The sequence below is a fragment of the Stegodyphus dumicola genome, chromosome 8 (genome assembly GCF_044657685.1).
Source record: "Stegodyphus dumicola isolate Sdum_Otavi_A_Nest chromosome 8, ASM4465768v1".
In the NCBI taxonomy this organism is placed as follows: domain Eukaryota; kingdom Metazoa; phylum Arthropoda; class Arachnida; order Araneae; family Eresidae; genus Stegodyphus; species Stegodyphus dumicola.
The window spans coordinates 23,273,086-23,291,293 of NC_140775.1; the positions used below are offsets into that span (position 1 = coordinate 23,273,086).

At 32.8% G+C, this 18,208-nt stretch overlaps 2 protein-coding genes across 5 annotated transcripts in view; one reads left to right on the forward strand and one right to left on the reverse strand.

Annotated features, from left to right (window-relative positions):
- LOC118192407 (uncharacterized) overlaps positions 1 to 9,108 on the reverse strand; it is a 122,733-nt gene extending 113,625 nt beyond the window's left edge. Inside the window, exon 1 of one of the 2 annotated variants that reach the window (XR_015042502.1) lies at positions 8,946 to 9,108. The gene's annotated coding sequence lies outside the window, so the exon portion shown is untranslated. The remainder of the gene's footprint in view (positions 1 to 8,945) is intronic. The other variant, XR_015042501.1, reaches the window with a different exon arrangement.
- LOC118200858 (uncharacterized) overlaps positions 1 to 18,208 on the forward strand; it is a 103,826-nt gene that overhangs the window by 58,130 nt on the left and 27,488 nt on the right. The window contains exon 1 of one of the 3 annotated variants that reach the window (XM_035372839.2): positions 2,260 to 2,417. The exons of 1 other annotated variant lie outside the window; for it this stretch is intronic. The gene's annotated coding sequence lies outside the window, so the exon portion shown is untranslated. Of the gene's footprint in view, positions 1 to 2,259; positions 2,418 to 14,934; positions 14,954 to 18,208 lie in introns of those variants that run through there. One more of the 3 variants, XM_085821666.1, reaches the window with a different exon arrangement.

The window sequence follows — 18,208 nt, forward strand, 5'->3', positions numbered from 1 at the left end:
TCTTATCAATCTCATTTCTCTGACACTGGCCAGTAAAAGCTATGACAATCATCGTGGGAAGAAGTGAAATGCAGTTATCGCAGGCAAGAGCTTTGAGTACCACATGGGGAACAGCCCGACTTTAACTCAGTTCCGCCCCAATTTTGAGAGAGAGCGACCCGGAGCGCCCGGACGAGTCCAAAGGTCTCCTACCCCTCTTTTTTCTAACACCAGCCTCTCGAGAGGACTTTCGGCTCGCCGCATATTTAGAGTGGCCTTATCCCGTATAGACACTATACATTTACAAACATTCATGTCTTCTCCGCGATTCAGACTCTGACCCTTCGGAACGGCAGTCAGAGTCACTAACCACAATTCCAGTTGGGCGGCTGTAACTTTCCGTAAATATATGTATTTTTTATTTAATTCATTTATTAAATACGCGAATATTTATTATTTTGGCAATCCCCCATCGCCACGTTAATGGAACTTATTTTTATAATGTTTTGACACTTAGTGCATTAGTCTTTGACATGTTTTGGACAGAATTTTTGAGGATTTAATCTGATCTATTACATCGCATAATCAAATTACACTGGCAAGTGGGAGAAGATAAGTTTCAGATGGACATTTCTAAATTTTCGTATCCACTGTATGCTTTATGTAATATACTTTAGTTGTTTACAAATGAAGTCAATTTTCTACTCCATCTCTTTTAAAAAGAATATTTGCTGTTAATCTCTAAACGGGATTTAGCGTCGCCCACTATAAACGACGAATCACTTTTCAAATTGTTGCCCCGAAATATTATCACCTTGTATTACAAGAAATTAAATAATGAAGAATCTTCATGTATGTATGTTCCTTGCACTGTGAAAAAAACGACGGTATCTAGGGTCATCTAATTTTGAGAAACGTAGTCCTTCACCCGAACATGAGCACCTGGAAGGCCGAATTTTGAATTTCGACTTTTATATTTCGTATTTAGTAAAATTTTAATGAATTTTTGATTAACAGATTCAACGATTTAAAAGTTAGCTGTGGCAATACTGTGCAGAATAAAGCATTTTTATCTCCAGCGCGCGAGACTCTCTCTCGGAATTTCTAGAAATATGTTGTTTTTAAATATTTTGTGATTTTCCTGTTGAATTGAATTGTAAGTGCAAATAGCGTTAATTATTAAATTTAATTATTAAATTTAACACACATAACGTTAATAATAAAAGGACAGGAAAAGTGTTTCACGCCATTTTACTAAGAAGACTGAACATTGGTATGATGAACTGAGAAAAGATTGAAAAATATATAAAAATGTATGCCAGCACTTCATCGGGAATTCTAAACATATGCTGCTATGTTGCTTTTAAATTTTTTTAAATTTTGCTGTTGAACTGTATTTGGCATAAGTGCAAAGGAAATGGTGCTTAATAATAAATCTAAAAAGATTTTTAAAAACAAATGGATTAGCAGGAGTAAGTGCAACAGCAGATTGGTAGTCTGCGAATTCAGCGACAGTGTAAAAAACCTTTAAAAGCCCTTTTGGGTGATTGTTTAAATCTAAACACTTGCAGATTTTACTTCTTTTTTTCAATGATTTTTTTTTGTATTGATTCATAGAATGTATTTATTTTCTTTGATATGCTGGAAGACAATAGAACTGTCAAAACACTTTTTCTGCTTTACATTTTCCAACATTTTCTGGTGTTTCACACATATGTCACAGTTTATGAATTAATCAAAACTGTAAGTTCCAGAGTGGAGGATGGATTTAAATCCTACCAGAATAGGCGTAAAGTCGCTGCTTTTCACTGGCCAAAAACAATCGGTGATGTAAGAGGGAGCATAAAAGTCTCCAGGGCCATCACGAAACATAATTTAGGCACCAAAGCGTGGCCAAACTAAAAAATCGAGGAATGCATTTCCTTCCATTACGCACTTCGCTACCAGAGCATCTTCACACATATTGGCGCACTTCGCCAAGCATAAATCCAGCCGAAACCTAAAGCTTCCCATCTATGTGAAACTTTCTTCAATTTATTGCCTCCAGTTATTTCGTTTCCCTGGTAACACTGACCTTCGGGGGTTGCTGAAACGAGCTCTCAAAAATTCGTTTTGTCACAAAAGAAGCATAAATTTGACTTCCAAGGCGAAATATGACAGCTTTTATTGTTGGCTAGCCGCAGTTATGAGTCAACGACTGCCATCTTCGGAATTCTAAAATAGTGCCTTTTACCAGACGATTATTCGTATTTGTTTCGTAGAACACTGAGATGCCAAGAATATACCAAGAAAAAACTTTGTGAAGGTAATTTGCCTGTCAATAGGAATCGGATGGATCAATATGCTTTATAGAAGAAAGTCTTTCATCGGAAGAGAGTAATTGATTTCAGATAGTCCTGGCTGCTGTCAAAGTGTAAGCGTCTTCCCAAGAAATCTCCGTAAGTGTTGAATTAATACTTCATACTAAGCTGGCACTTTATGTATTTAATTTTTGAAGTCTTTTATGAATTTACTTAAGGGCATTTCCGAAATTTATCTTTAATTGAATTTAAGAAAAATTTCGATTCTGTTTTTTAGCATAAAATAATATTTTGCAAAGGAAGAAAAATTTTGAAGATAACTAATTATAATAATTAGAAATTTCTGTCAGTATTTCCCTGTTAAATTAGTTTAAAATTTGTTTTGCAAGGAAAAGATTTGTCAAGAAACAGTTAACGTGATTTACTGTCAAAGTTATTTCTAAAATTTCTCCATAGAAGACACTGTTGATGCATTGTTTTTGATGTACAGTAAATACCATTACTGAAACTCAGCAGTATTTGTAAATGTAATAATTTATTTTTAGTAAAATCTGCTCTCTTATGCTGCTTTATTTCAGATCGGGATTTTCGGTTTCTGTCTCTAATAATACATCATGTTACCCAATATTTCTAATTATTCGATCTCAGTAAAATCCCGTTTAAGTCAGATAATTAAGATTTTACTGTGGGTATTTTTAATACAGATTATGAAACTAAAGTTATATAAAACAAAAATTTTATTTTATATAACTTAACTATCATGACTGCAATAATTAAATAATGCAATACAGGTACATAATTAACGATTAGAGCTGAGATACTTTATAATAAGACATAACTGAGGTACTTTATAACAGGTGTTCTTTGTTGTAATGTTTACAAAAACCGACAGGTAATTGTTAAGCAAAAATACATTGGGACATCATATTCGCGAGGGAATATCCAGACCTTTACACTATGGGAGGAATATGATCAGAGAAAAATATAAATAAACTTTATCTATTTGTTTTTCATTAGTTTGGGGATAAAAAAAATAATTCTTAAGTTATTTGATTTCTCGTTTATCTTAATGAGTTTTTCGGCATATGAAACTGTGAAGAATTATCACAATATCTAATGCGTACAGTCGTGCTGTAAATGGCTAGCTAACAAGTGGAAGATCTATGGCAACTGTTACTTAATTTAATTACTAATCCGGGCTTCGATGAACAATGGTTTCCGTGCTAAAGTGTGGGGGACAATTATTCCTTACCACTGGATTTGATCAACTGGGTCTGATATCTGTCTTTAGCCTCTTATTAAGTGGACAATGATGTAAGGAATTAACTCATTCTACCATGCGCTATCTGGTGATGTAAGTGGTTGGCACGTAAAGCTAAACTAGAAAATATGCGCTTAGAATCCCCGCGAGGGTGCAGCTGACTTTCACGTTTCCCAGCTATGGAAAAACCGAAAGCTCACTGCGAAGTTTAGTTAAAAAAAAAAAAAAAAAGGTTATATGAAATGAAACCAGCCATTATGTTCCCAATACTCGAAATAGCCCTGTATTGAATAAGAAACCAAACCGTTATTCAGTGTACAACTGGCAATGCAATTCATCAAATGAAAAACTGAAGTAAAATATTAATAATATAGCAAACATTCAAAATGTTTTTAGATTCTTCACCCATTTTTCTATCGCGGATTATTATTCCCTCAACAGCTTTTAACTTTTTGAAGGTACTGCTCTGGAATTTACAATATATGCAAATATAATGTGAAAACTTTTGACTATATATTTCAAGACAGTTATCCAATCATTTAAAATCCAATCATTTAAAATGGAGCCCTTCTAAATAAACACCAATTTACAGATGACTATGTGTTACAATCAGAATATGATATTGTCGTAATGTGCTTCTTATTACAGATGTTATATTTCTTATCTTTAATAAATCCTTCAAAATCGTAAACCTTAAAATTTTTATAAAATGATAGAAATACTTTTGAGGGCAGGAAAAAAAAACCTTCTCTATGATGCACTAAGAAAAACCTTCTTCTTCTTAGTTTGGATCGATAATTTGCGTTAGTGATAATGAGCCTCTCCTTTACATATATACGTCATTACTGAAGAACGATATTTTATAAATATTCATTTTGTGAATTCATAAGTAAATGGTATTTCTTTAACATATGGCAAATCCAGATGAGATGACATGTCTGACTTATATTGCTTTGCAAAAACCGAAACTTATTGTTCCAAAATATTTTTTATGTGATACGTAAATATAATATTCCTAACATTTTAATGTGGACCACTAATGTCTGAAAGGATAAAACCGCTAATGCTGGTAGTTTGACCTGTATTTAAATTTGAGTGATTGGGATTGCTGCATAGTTGGTTTTTGTTATTCTCCCATATGTAACGTGAATACGAGCTAGTTTACAGAGAAAAAATTCCCATAATGACATTTTCCTCCCCTTAGGCAGATAGTTCTGCGGTACTCTGCCGTAATTTGAATAAATCGGTCCTAATTTTAAACATTTTTAGTGTCTTAATGATAATAAATGTGTTATTTAGCATTTTGCGAATTAATTTAATCTTCAAATATTATCCTATGCTTTAATCGGTCGTTAGGGGTAATGGACAAAAATTTAGGAATTAGCATCAGATAGAGGGGAGCTCCATATGGGAGTGGAGAAATTTCATATAAAGGCGTGGAAACCCTAATCACTGAAATCTATTAATTTAATTGCATTGTCAAATGTATAAGCCATTATCTTTTTTAATTTTCTTTTAATTTAATTGCATTTCTTCGAATGTATAAGCGGTTACCGTTTTTCATATTTATCATAAGCGCCCAACGCTTTTATTCTTCGCCATATTAAAATCACAAATAATTCTATTATTCCCATTAAATTATATGGTAAATTATTTTTTCCTTTTAGTGCATTAATTATCATACCCATTTAATAATAAAAGCTTATTGTATAAATACATTTTTAATTGTATTTTATTTTGTGATTTTTGTGTGTGTATTTTGTGTTTTGTGTTATCAATAAAAAGAATATAAAAAAGGAATATCACCACTTCAATATTAAGTGTGCCAAGGGTGGCAATTTCGAAAGCAATTTTTAAACGATAAACTGTTTTTATTTCCCATCTGCTTCAGACTGCAACATATTTTTTTTTAATGCAGAATGTCGCTCTTTTTTATCATTTTTGTTTTAAAATTTTAAAATTTGTTTTATTATCAGCGATTTCAAAACTTTATTTTTAGTGCATTTTTAGATGTTGAAATTTAAAATCATAAACGTCGAATAGTTTAAAACATCGAACGATTTTCAAAATTTCAGAATTTAAATTACAATTTCTATACAAGTTTCATTGAAAAAAAAATTTTTTTTTAACTATATGCGATGGTGCAAACAGTAAAATTCTGATATTTTTAGCTTGTTTGTTAAACGAAGACATGTGTGAAAAACCTATTAAACATCAAATTAAAAAATATCTAAATTAAATATTGAAAGATTTCCCTTTACCGCATTGTATTTTCATCGATTAAAAGTGCGTATGTCGACAAAATTTGAATTTGGCACATTATCAGGAAGTAAGTTAAATTCCATGAAAAAATCCCCCTCATAGTGAAACACCATGAGCAAATAAAAGCTTATAACTATTGAAATAATGCTTAATAAAATTGTATAAATGTTAGAAATAAATATGAAGATAATAAATCATCTCAGAACCTTACAGATTGCTCGGCCCACTAGAAGACTGCTAAAGGTGCTATGTAATTAAGAGCGTTTTAAAATCATCCACTGAGTCTATGGAATAGATTGAATTTATTAAATTATGTTAACGTACTCTAGGGTTACCTGCCTAAGGGGAGAGATGTCATCGTTGACGACTTTCTGAGCGAAGCTATTTCGTATTTAAATTAATGCATGGGGAAATCTACGAAGATGCCTTACAACCAACCGTTCACGTGTATTTCTGCTGGGGTAGAATGATTAGTGTTATCCGTTCGGCTTGCTGATAGGCTTGCTCATTTTTGAGTTGTTGGAGGCGTGATGATTGATCTTTCAGAGTTTGAAAAAAAGAACGAAAATTTGTTGTGCGTTTCTCTCTTTTAAAAATATATAAATAAATGCGGAAATAAATGAATAAATAAAACAAAAGATAAAAAAATTCCATGTGTTTAAAAAAGTTTCCTTTTTCAATCAGATACAAATCTCAGAAAATAATGAAGATTTCTTCCTGAAGAATTGTTTTATTTCTTATTACTCCAAAATCTGACCTTCGGTCTTTCTGGTAATATATATTGTTTCCATTCCATCAAGGAATTTACATTCTTGAAATTTTGTCGTGGGCACCAAATGGTCTCTTAGAACAACAACATGTGGGTTTTATGCAATCATATCAAGCAACGGGTAAAGATAGGATCAGTGAGAGTCCTTTATCTAACAGTAATGCAACAATGCTGCAATTACTATACTGTTGGAGGAATCTAATTAACTCAAGGAGCATAATCAAGATCATCTATTGACAATTATAGGGGGAAAAATATGAAATTCTGAGGTTAGAAATACTCCAGAATACTTTCTAATTGATAGTCAAAGCACGTAATACTATTTTTGCTCCGCTTAAACTTCTAATACTACATATCCAATGCTAATTCCCTATATATACGTCAAAATCAAAGCTGGCAAGAATTTCCTCCAGAACACCAAGTCCAAATTATTCTAGATAAATTTGAAAATATTCTTCTAATGTTTGATAAACTTAAAAAATAATTTAAAAAAATTAATAAATATATAAAAGTTTAAATACTCCACAATACTTTCTGCAAACTCAAAGCACGTATTTCTATTTTAGCTTTCGCTTAAATCATCAGTACCACTTCTATCCACTGATAGTTACTTCTATAAACATCAAAATTAAAGGAGCAAGAGTTTCCTCGAAAGCATTAAGCTATTCTAAAAAGCTTTGGAAATATTCTTCTAATGCTTAGAAAACTGCTTACCCTTCGAGTGCTCAAATCGCCGTTATTTTGCCTATTGTCCCAAATATTCTAGTCATTCTGTAGTAATTTACAATCCGCAAAGTTATTTATGTGATTAAAAAAGAAAACTTTCATGACATTAGTTATAATGCAATAAATTTAAGGGTTATATAGCAATTAAACACCTATTTATTAATTTATGATAAATACTTATGTGCTAATGGATAATATGCCATAAAAATTTGTACCAAAGAAATCTAATTTGGGGACTCGGTACCATAATTGCACAAGGGTTAAATCAGAGCGGTATTTTTTGGAATGCCTTTCAAAGGTTTTAAAATAGTTTTTTTTTATACATTCATTCATAAAATAGCAGAAATCGTTATTCTTCCATATTCTTCACTACATAAAGTTTTTTTTTTTTTTTTTCCCCAATCTAAAAGGGCTATTAGTCTCGAAATGGTATTTTGCGTCGAATCGTTAAAAATGCGTCGTTTCACTTTTGATTCGAGACTGTTGCCATTCGGCAAAATGTAAGCTATTTATTTTTCAAAATGAATTTGTCTGATGTGAGTTAATGAACTATGCATTTAAAAGCAATACATGCAGCTCTTAAAAATACTCGTTTCTTACTTAAGAATCGGATTGATTTAAATATTAAAAAAGTATATAATTCACGTTCTATCTAAATTAAGATACTCAACATTTTCATAGAATGACGCTATATATTTTTTATTATTTATTTCATAATTTGTAAAACTTTAATGAATTTTTGACTAACAAGACTTGAAAACGAGAGTGGCAACACTGTACGAAATAAAACTTTTTTTACCAGTACGCGATACTGTCTATTGGGAATTCCAAAGATATGCTGTTTTTAACTATTTTGTGATTTTCTGTTAAATTGAATTTTATATGGCATAACTGGAAAGAACACGAGTCTTGAAATACTCCTCTCTTAACAAGGAATTCTTCATTGTAATGTCATCGTGGTCATAATTTAGCTGATATTTTTTATTTAGGTGATATAATTTTCGTTCAAAAGTTTCGATGGAATAAAAAATGTATACGAAATATATGTAGCTGTTGAAATTTCGTGGGGATTTCTTTGAATACTTTACCTCGAGTAAAAGCTATTTTTTCCCTCAATTTAATTCGGTATGCAATTCAGAGTCTCATTATATTTTTACCTGCCTCGACTGTCCACGCAAGAAAATGTCACTCTCAAAAATATGTTACCCGGAGTGAACCACCCCGTAGCTACGCCACTGATGCCATGGAAAACTGAACTGAATGATTACTGTCTGCATTAATATTCAGAGAAGTTTCTTAGACTTAGCAACTAAAATTCCAGACTGATAGCAACTGAAATTCGTCATCGTATTACTAAATATTTCAGAAGCCGTGAAACAAGCAAATATTTATTCAGAATTTAAAAAAAAATAGTTAAACAACTGCCTCTAAATACGCTAAAAGCGATGACAGTAGACAAACATCTCTGCAATCTACTAGTGACTTTTATTATCACTTGTAAGCGGCTGTTAACCCATACCAGAAGAATGATATCATCTATTACCCTGCATATAAACAATATACAACCAGAAAAAAATATAGGAGGGAAAAAAAGCTATCTAAACGATAACACACAAAAGAAAAGTAAAAAGGATGAGATAACTGTTACCTCGCGTATCCCTTTCATCTTCAAGGGCAAGAACAGAGAGAAGAAATTACCAAGGACAAGAAGAAAGCAGAAAAGGCAACCATTACAAGTCCATTCATCAAGAAAGAAAACAAAGGAGTAAGAGATTGCAGTTGTGTTGGGTTGAGTTGTTTCACGTCTACGGCATTGTTTGCTCCGCCTGTGCGGGATGTTTATCTTTCATTTCCGTTTCTATGGTCTCCCGAATTAACAGTGAATTACTCCACTGATTAAATCCCATCTCTTATTTAGAATTATTGTTCGTAGGAGAATAGTTTAATTGAAATATCCCCGAATATTCGGTTGCTATTATAAAATTCAGAAAAGGATTAGAATTTGTTTTACATTACGTATGGGTGGTAAACCATGCTCTTTTGTTTATCAAGGTAACAAATATTTACTTTAACCGAAAGTTTATTTCTTCACTGAAGCATATTAGGAATCAGCATAGTGTTTCAATAAATAACTAGTTTATTGATCAGATAATCTTCAATTTTACTGTACCATTAAATTTGCTACTGTACCATTAATCACAAAATCATCAAATTTTCACTTTTATTGTTAGACAACTTGTAAAGAATACCAGTTCTTTAACTAGTAATTCTATGTTCTAAAGTTTATGAAAAAAAAAAAAAAAAAAAACCATAATTATTTTACGATAAAAACACTAAAGTTTTTTTAGTGTCTGTTCTCTTCAAGTTCTGTCAAACATCAGATCTGCTGCAGATGGAAAAAGAATTAGATTTCTTATATTAAACATTTAAAATTTTGGCCCAATAGTGGCTGAGCGGTAAAGTCCCTGAACACTGGTAGTTCGGTCCGAGGATCAAATCTTGCGAACTGGCTGCATGGGCGATCTTGTAATTTTCCTCATGTGTAACGTGGTATACGAGCCATTTCCCTCAGAAAATCTTTCACGAAAGCATCCTTCCATTTAGACGGATAGCCCTCGATTGCTTTGCCGTAATCAAATAAACCAAACCATTTAAAATTTATTGCAACGACAGAATTGTTTTAAATATTATTTGGGTGTTCGTAACATTTGTTAGTCTTAAGTAACTTGAAAATTCACTTTTGACGCTTAATTTCGTTGAATAGAAGTTAAAGGCTCCGTTGGAGTTCATAAAGATGGAGTTAAAAATAGCACAACTAGAGTTAAAGAAGCCCAAAATTTAACTTTGGCGCACTCAGAACTAAATTATTATTTAGCAAATTAAATTTACCCACCACTGCACGTACCGTCACAGCTCTGATTCTCTGTTTCTGAGTCAACTGACAAGATGCAAATAGAGAAATAGTAGGTATTTTCTACTAATCTGTTTCTGTGTTTGAGCCAAGCTGTTCCACGAGTAACAGCTTGGCACATCACGCCACTAACTGCTGCAGAGTTTATAGTATAGATATATTGATGGCCATTACATCCACCTAAGTACTAAATATGAATGCTACTGAAGGGATGTTGAGTTGGAGGGAAAAAAATTAGTAGAAAAGATAAGATAATTATTACCTTCCATCATAAATAACACTTTTTTCCATCCTGACTTCATTTTATGGATGTTAGTATTGTTTTTTATACAATATGACATAAAGCTAATTTATTGCATAATATGAACTTAGTTTCAAAATGAAGGTAGTAAAACCATCAAATATTTCAATTTAAGTTATCTTTGTTAAACTGAATTTATTGCTCTATAAATGTTATGTGGAGGCAGTTTATTTATTCACCGCAAAAATGACAGCTAACTTATAATTAACTGTTAATGACATTCTGAGAAAAATCGTCCAGTCATTTCTAATCATCGAGTTAAAGTTACAACTGAGTCTCAATTGAGCACCTGCAATACTTAATAATTTTAATTTTAAAATGCAGTTATTCAGAGCATAAATATATTAACGTTCGCAACTAATTTTTAAATCAGTTTTTATACTTTGTAGAGTCATTAGGTTATATAGATGTTGGTGACGTGAAAAATGTGAAAAATTCCCTCGCCGGGATTAAAACGCCGGACCTCCCGAATACCCTTCAGGCATGCGGAATGGGAGGAGAAAATCCACCACTTTTTAGTTCGGGCGCCACTGTAGAGTCATTAGGTTATATCAATGTTGGAGACTAAAAATGTGCAATGGTCTCGCCGGAATTTGAACGTCGGACTTTCCAAATACGCGCCTAGTATGCTTCCGATTACATCACGAAGTCATGAGAAAAGAGAAGAGAAAATACCTTATAACTTAAATGTTGCTGAATACATTTTATAACTCAATAATATTTTAAAAGCCTGCTTCTTGTACAAGTGTATTTGATTCAAGAAAGGAACATTTCTTTCATGAAGCTAAACAGAGTTACTGAGTTAAACATAGTTTTCTCTAAGTTATATAACGTTGCTGATGGTATCTGTAGTAGCGCAGAGAAACAAATAGGTGCACAGGACCTGTACCCTGTTTTTAACAGATGTCACATGCTAACTGTTATTTGGAACTAGGCAAAACAAAATTGTTTCTCTGATTTTTTAGCCCTAGTAACATATTCCCGCCTCCCAAATTCCGAAACTTCAATACATTGTTTATTATAGACTGAATGTAATTTATTTTGGATATTTTATTTATTATGGATTATCCTAATAATAAAATGCACAGCATAGTAAAAAGAAAGAAAGGGAAGACCCAAAGAAGAAAAATTACTTTCTTCTGTTGCGTACAAAGCATCAGAACGAGTTTTTTTCTTCTTATAATTTATATTTACAAACACATCAATCTTGGCGTCTTCGACGTTTTGGACATCCTCATCCCAAATGACCAGCATGGCCTTGAAAGCCATCTCCACTTTCCAAGTATCCCATTGCCCCTGCACCAATCCTTCCCTCTGAAATCTCTCCCTGTCCAATCCTTCTCCTCCCCTCTGAAACGCTAGATTTATTGATTGGAGAAAGTGTCGTGGAGCGACCTTGAATTAACAAGAAGAAAATAATCAAAAAAACGAGGCAACCCCATAGGGAAGCTCTACCACCGGTGTGGTGAAGAATACGAGATGATTCTTTAATATCTCCAGCAGAAGCATGCGTGAGAAAAAGGTCGAGGCAGGTAGAGTTAAATGTCCGAACGACCCCAGGTGACCCGTTCGAAACCCGTTAGCTCCACGGAAATAAAGTAGGGAAATCCCTAGCAGCGATAAAATAAGATTCTTGTGGTTAGCTTTCGGAATTTTTCGAACGTTTTGAGAGTTTGTATTACGATGTATCTGAGGTCACATTTTGACAAACGGTGACCGGTTACATGTTAGCTGCATTAAATAAAGAAGTTTTTTTTCAACCCCACTGAGATTAAATTCATTACCGCCCAAGCAATCTTGCGAAAAGCAGATAAAGAAAATGTTCATTCATTCCTTCATAAATTAATGTTCATGAATCAGAACCGGAAAAAAAATACTTATCAAAGCAATAAAATTTGCATACTTTAATAATTTTCTAATTTTTCTTCTTTACTGTGATGTCAAAATGAATTCGCTCTATGGCAAGAAGGAACAATCTTTAATTTTCATATTTCAGGTAGAAGCACATTGGATTTACCTCTTTTAGATGAGGCAAATATGCAAGAAATGATTACCTAATCATTTATAAAATTTTACATTGATTTTTATTAACCAAGTATAATTTTGTATCACTCTAGACTAATTACTAAGTGAAGATGTTGGATAAATACCGACCTTATTAATGTTCTGAGATGTATTTGTCACTTTCGGAGGTGGCTTGTCTTAGGAAACTGATCGCTATGAATATTACGCTGTTGCTGTGTCTTCAGAGTTCTTCAGAGTTAAGACTTTATAGCACCTAGGTTGCAGTTCCCTATCTCAAGGTGTGTTGGCTTAAGTGCAAGCATTTTTTAATGCGAGCATTGAAGCTAAGTCTGGTTACATACAAATATTTCTATGTTTCTACTAAATGAACATAAAAATTTATCTGTATTTAATTATGAATAACAATAACTGCTTATCATAATTTAGACAGCTAAAGAATAACGGATCGCATGCGACCCATGTTGTTCTTTTCCGCGGTTCATGCCAACGTTAGCGTTATTTATCAGTTTTAGTGTCTGTATTCATGGACTTTTAATGCCAATATAGAGGATTTTGCACATCTGTTTACACACATGTTTTACACACATTCGGCATCTTGATTTCCATGACAGAAAACCTTTCACAAAATTTCCAAGCGATTGATTTCCATCCCTTTCCACTACTTTCCGGAGTCTACCAATAGTGGCGGGTTTGCGCTTATAAAGAATTCTTTTCAAGAGACCAAAGGCACAGTACTCCATAGGTGAATCAGTCTTCATTTTTTCAAAGAATGCAATGGTATATTTCGAAGTATGATCTATTACTTTATCTTGACGAAACTGCACTCTTTGAAAGTCAATGGAATAAACAAATGGAATCTCTTCTGAAAATTTTGGGCGTAAAGCTTTCTCTTGATACTAAGCTGAGTTGATAAGAGAATGCTGCTACAAACATAAATATCTTACTTATTTTTTTTATTAACTGGACCAAGTTTATGCAATTTTTTCTTCATTTTCAGTACTAAATAAACTTTTTTGTTGCAGTTATTTAGATAAGCCCATGCTTCATCAAGGGTCACAATGTATTACCTTTTATCTTCTGCTAAACAGTTTTCCTACAGGCTTCTAAAAAGTGTTCTGCGTTGAGCTACATCCTTCGACAAAAGCTGGAGAACATTATGCTTTTCGCTTTCTTGAGTTGTAAATCTTGGTTTATTATTTTATTTATTAATGCTACAGGTGTATTTAAAGACTCTGAAGATTTTATGGAAGATTTTATATCTATTTGCTGTAAATCAATCTTTCCACCTAAATCAATAGAACGTAATGCAGTAGCATAAATCTGAGGCTTCTTTTCGATCACGGAACGGGTCGACCCCAGTGGATAGAGAATGTTTGAGGCATCTTGCTCAAAAATTACAAAGAATGTTTTGCTACATCCTGGAGATAGATATGTTATTGGTTTCTTCAATGTTCTAAATTAGGGGGAATAAGAAAGATTTAACATGCCTAACATTATGTTGTTGTAATAACCGGAAACCTTCCCATTCATTTCCAGACATTCTGCATGTAACCAAATAGTAAGCTGTTTACAATCTAACCTAATATGTCTAAAGCAGAAAAGTACAATGATCTTGTACGACGATTTTTATCCCTTTTCCAAAGTTAAATTTCATTTCGGAAATTAAGATTAAAACTATTACATATACTGAAAATCTTCGCAAGTGTTTTTTCCCACAAGTGCATCAATAAACTTTCCGCCATTATTAATTTTAAGGCTCGGAAAGGATGAAACGTAAACGTACATCATCTTTACGATTACACGCATGTTTTCGAAATAATAAAAGGGAAATACCGTTCGAATTAGATACGTTTTAACTTGTCGGTGTCGACGTTAACGACCTATGGAGATCGTAAAATCGCAAACAGGACACTATCTCATCTGAATGACGTTTCAGGGTGCTAGAGAACCCGTTTAAGCTGATCTCTCTTTATTTTCTTTCTTTACTTTTCCCCTTTCGATCGTTGAAGCATCCATTTAATTTGTGCGAAAGGGTTAAAGAGCTGGTTTTGAATTTTGCCGGCCTATTATTTATTATCTTTGCTTCGTCCATCCCTTTCCTTAGATCGAAATGCATACCTTTCTTCGCGTGATGGATTGCATTGGGGTCATGGGACAAATTATCGCACGTGAGGAATGTTGAGCCTAGAAAATAGTCTCTAATTGCTAATTAATTCAGCAAAAATACCATGACTTTAACCATGTCTCTGGTACTTTGCCCAAAAATCTTAACAATAAATTGCAGTGAAGAAGCATCTCAATATGAATAGTTGTATACCCGATGCCAAGTAAAATATGTTTATTGAATTTTCAGAGGAGGAACTTCGAGAAAATAAAGTTAATCTTTTGGAAAGTGCATCAAGAATATCAGATCATCAAGGTATGTCATTTTTTTACACATTGAGCAAACATTGAAGGAATTTTCGAGTTTCAAGTAATCATTGAAAAAGAGATCTATCGGTGGTAGATCCATCGATCTACTAAATTCTATTAGTTTCTCCTGGGTTCTGTCGTTGGTGACAAAATTTATGAAATTTTAAATTTGCGTAATGGAAAAATAAAATCACTTCTCTTTGATTTTTAGAGCTATTACGCATTTATTTGGAGCAAAAAGCATAAAAAGTCAACTATATCCTCTCAAAATTCGAATTCCGGATCTTTCAATTGGTAGCCTAACGTGCTACCAGTTGCACAAAGAAGGTACCCAATGAGGAAATGAGAAAGTTTCATATATTCCCCTTCATTTAAAAGGCGACTAGGGAGATGGAAACGATTATAGTACTACGAAGGCATCTTTACAATTACACTTCGAGAACAGGCAATGGGAAAGGCTAAAGTTCGTGATAAAATATTAGGATGTATATGGAATAAAAAATTATATGAAAAGAAAGTCTTTGGCTGTTCTAATAAATATGACGATTTTAGCGCTTTCCTGTTATTTTAGTAAATGTTTAATATTAGTTATTTTGTATAATATGTCTTTTATAATGTATACTATAAGTAGATCTTTAACGTTTTAACCCATTTTCCCGCCTTTTATATTTTTCTGAAAATATTCGTATTTTACTAATTACTCATTTTTTTTTTAAGTTAATATTTTTTGAGCTTACAGTTAGTTACTTTTCTATACTTACTGGCTTAAGAATCTTCTACAGACAGAATAGCTAATAAACGTATAAATCGGGCATAAAAATTCTGTAATATGTACTAAGAAACAAATTTTAAAATAAAAATGTTCTTTACATCACGTACACAATACATAGTCTGTTATGAATTGTCAATAAATGTCTTTTATTTAGTGTATTAGTATTAGAAACTTATGCAAAAGAAAATCATAAAGCTGAATTATGTTATATAGGAAGCTATTAGAAAAAAAATTATTAATGGTTTGAATGTTAGTAAAACATCTTCTTCTTACTGGAAAGAACCGAAATTTTATTAAGCAGTATTTGTTCATAAACAACTCATTTTGTTTGTTTTGTGGTTGTTATGTACTGCATTTGAAATGATAATTTTAATTATGATTACAACATAGTTGATAAGTAATGCATCTTAGAAAGTGAATGCTTTATACTGTTAATAGTTAGCGACCGAAACGGCGTCGCATGGTCCTCCGACCTACGGTTCTACACCAATCAGAGTTATGTCCATGCGATGGAAAGAGAATCTACCATCCACCGCCGGGGGCATTCATTGAATCAATGATAGTAATATTACAATGCTAAATTGACAATGTTATCTTTAGAATAATTGTTACATAATAATGCGTATGAAAAAATATACAATCAATTAATCATTACATTATCACCCTGACTCCCGTAGAGATTTGCCCGGGTTCGAATCCCAGAGAAAGCATGACTGTAAATATTCGTTCATTCATAGGAGACTATGGTGGCCACCTATGAGGTGCTTCCGTAATGAAATGGCCACCACTATCGGTCCTTGTAATGGCACAAGGCTAATAATATTACATAAAGCGCCCGGCCATTAAAATAATACTATTAGACAAAGATGAGATGTCGATACTGTAGTATAACTTCAACGTAGCAAAAGTATTATGACACACAAAAAAATGGAAGAGATGTTTTTACGCAAAAATTTACTCAAAGGAGCGTAAACGATTTATTGTAATACAATAAACGCATTATTTAGGTGTAGTTACATTAAACCTAAACTTTCAAAGCAAGAAAGTGATAATTTTTATTAGCCATCTACTTATTTATTCTTAATTTTACAGATATAACGGAGCAACTATGACAAATATACAGCTGATATAACAGCTGTATCGAAAGCGAAATTTATGAAAAGCTATGTTTCGAGCAGGAATATTTGTTCCGGTATTAATACCTTGAAATATCATTATTAATCTCTAAAATCCTCGAGCGAGTATAAATGCCCATGATTCAGTTTTCAACTTTGAATTTTCAATGACCGACATTATCTGTAATCCGGATGTGGATTCAGGCACGTTCCTCCTTTCTATAAAACTTAAGCTCACGTTCTGTAAAGCTGTCCTTTATGGATAGCATGACACACCGACAGATGTTAAGACAACTAATTATATTTCTGTTTCCCACTGAATTTGTTGCTGGTACACATTATCTATTCTGTGAAGAACTTTAAAATCTGGGATCGAACATCTGTAGTTTTACCGTAGTATTTGTGAGAGGCATGGTGAATTCCTTAAGCTTCTACAGAAATTGTCATTTAAAGAGCAAGTAAGAGAAAATTTTAATTGCTGTGTTATTTCTAAAGCGTTTAGTGACATCCATAATTTACAGATTGCAGTTTTAATTAAAAGCAATTTAAAACTGTATTTCTTTCACACGATTTATATAAACTGGATAAATACATAAGAAACAAAATGAATAAGGTCACCATTTCTTACATTAGGTAGATAAAGTAAGTAAGAGTTTCTGTGTTATTTCTAAAGCTTTTAGTGGCATACATAGTTAACAAGTTTTAGTTTTGTTTAAAAGTAATTTATGGCTTTACTTCTAGGTAAATTAATAAACGCTCGTAGAAAGTATTGTGCGGTTCCTTTAATATGAATAACCAGTTAGTTTTTGTTTTGAATCTATACTATCACTTCTCTCTTTCCGTTTTCTCGCCAGAATGCAAATACGTTCGCGTGTATTTATACGGAGGTTTTGAGATCGTTAAGACAGAGCATGTTCTGGCAATCGTTAGTCACGTTACTGGATTTGCTGTTCTAGATAAGAGTTCCTGTCTTCAGCCTTGCATTATAATAGTTGAAATTCACGCCGGTGAAGTTCTGAGACAACCTCATATTAAATTGCTCTGTGTAACCTTTGGCTATTAATCTGATTTAATTTAAGCTTTGTATCTGATCTACTGCATTTAAGGTTTTCGCAATAAATACTGGGGCAGTCGTAAGCCCCGGAGTGCCTCCTTTTCATCTTATTTAGTTTTTAATAAAGGGTTGTAAGGTGTATTTTAATTTTATAACAGTTATTTTAAATTTTGAAACCCTTTCCTTTCAGTTCTTGTTTCCCACTTACAACTCCCTACCAGAATGAGTTTTTAAAACTGCGTTGAATGTAAATGAGGTAGAAGTAGTATTTAAGGAAGGTTCAGCTTACTTCAGTTGGAGAGCTTGGGAGTCCTTAGTGGT